The sequence below is a fragment of the Wasmannia auropunctata genome, unplaced genomic scaffold, assembly GCF_000956235.1.
Source record: "Wasmannia auropunctata unplaced genomic scaffold, wasmannia.A_1.0 LD336078.1, whole genome shotgun sequence".
Classification (NCBI taxonomy): Eukaryota; Metazoa; Arthropoda; class Insecta; order Hymenoptera; family Formicidae; genus Wasmannia; species Wasmannia auropunctata.
In genome coordinates this window covers 4,803,201-4,805,251 of record NW_012026812.1, presented here as the reverse complement: position 1 = coordinate 4,805,251, position 2,051 = coordinate 4,803,201, and positions in this window count along the sequence as shown.

The following is a 2,051-nucleotide window of genomic DNA, read 5'->3' as shown; positions in this document are numbered from 1 at the left end:
AAATTACCACAAATTGCAGTTGGAACGATAAACCTTTTTCTACGCTTTTAATCGTAGCTCAAAAGGTCTTGTATTATTTGTTCCGGATGGGGCGAGCTACTTATTTTGTACGTATGAGCTACAGAACTTTTATACCAATGACATGTGTACGTCAGGTGATAGATTAAGATTGCTGTACGACCCGAAAAAAGGTAATTTTTAATTTTTGTTGTTTTCACTACAAAAAAATAGCTCGCCCCATTACATTTTATGTCTATTTCAATCCTGTAAAAGCGATTTTAATTCCGTTCAGTATTTTCGAAGTTATCGTTCCAACTGCAATTGTCGGTAATTTTTACCTTCCAGCATCGCCTTAATTGTAAATAGCAAACTTTGAAGTTACATATATCTCGAACAGCTTATGCAAAAGACAATTATCGGGTGTGTTTTGATTACGTTTCTACGAGATGTACAACTTTTATTTCAAGGAATGAAGTTCCATTTAAGAAATTAATTAATTTTAAAATATCTTGAAATTGGCGACATTTACGATATGACTCACATTGGAATCATCCCCCTTCAAACCAAACAACTTTTGTCTGAAACATTTATTTCTAAAATCAAAAATAAGAAAGTTATTGAAGGTGGAATATTAAAATGACTCATCCTGTATATGTCTGTATAATATTAAAATATACATTTCTCAAATAGTAATAAAAAATAACGTTTTGTTTTTTAAGCAAAAAATAAGATATTAAGAGATCTAATTATTTTCAAAAAATGTTATAATCTATAAATGTACATTTTGCTACAATACAACAAACAATATTCTTTCACTCCAACATATTGCATCAGTGTATGCCAGTTCACAGAACATTCTTTGAAAGAGAACAGACCTAATTGCAAAACATCGTCTATTTGACATTATTTATAGTTCTTTTAGATAATTGATGTAATGTTACCTATTTAAGATGTAATAATGACATTATTTTTGTGACTTTAATAACGACTAATTAATTTATCCTGCCAATGACGTTTACAATGTCATATCTTTTACAATTTCATTACATCAGATAAACAATCGATGAATTACTAATAACGTCAGTGATAAATTACGTTTTTTATCTATCCTATGACGTTACACGACGAATTTATGACGTCATTTTTTAATTATAATCCAGATGGCAACTCTTATCATTTTAATGTCAAAAATTTATTATTAAGTCAAACAATCATTTTTACATTAACATTAAAACAATATTATATAATTTTATAAAAGTGAATGATTTTATAAGTAATTATACTCTATAAAAATCAGTAACTATATAGTATTTATTTATAAAAAAAAATACATATTAACTACACTGGTCCAAAAAATTAAAGGATCACCTGTTCTAGCCTCCAAAAATAGGCAAAATTCAAGAGAGTGTAACTTCGTCAAAAATGATCGTATCGAGATGATCAAAAAAGCATTTTACAGCTTGAAATCTCTACTTTCCGAAATCGGTACTTGAGAAAGATCCTACGACGTGGGCAAATGAAGATAGTTTTAAAATCGGTATGGAAATTGTAAAAACGCTTAAAGTCGTAAATGACACAGCAGAACGAGGAGTTAAGCTCATGCAGGATTTCAATCAAATTTTGTCAAGAAATGAGGAGGAAAAACAATTCATTCTTCACATCGTGTCACATTATAGAATTCAGTATCCAAATATTTATAAATCTACTCTTATTAAGGATTTGTGAAATTACAATAGATTGTAAAATATACAGATGCAAACAATATAGTGATATCTTTATTTTCCTCATGCACTTGTTGATAAATATAAAAATACGATATATTTCGTATATACATATATAATATATATATACGACATATTTTGTTAAAAGACAATTTAAATATACTATATTTATTAAAAAACATACTATCAATAATTAATTTTTTTAAGAAAATCATCTTAATCTTTATTCAGAATTCTTTTCACCGGATTTCCCCATGTTTTGTGAAAAAAATATTTTTTTCAACTTTAACAGGATTGTGCCACGTCTTCCCGTTGTCCGATCGAGCTCAG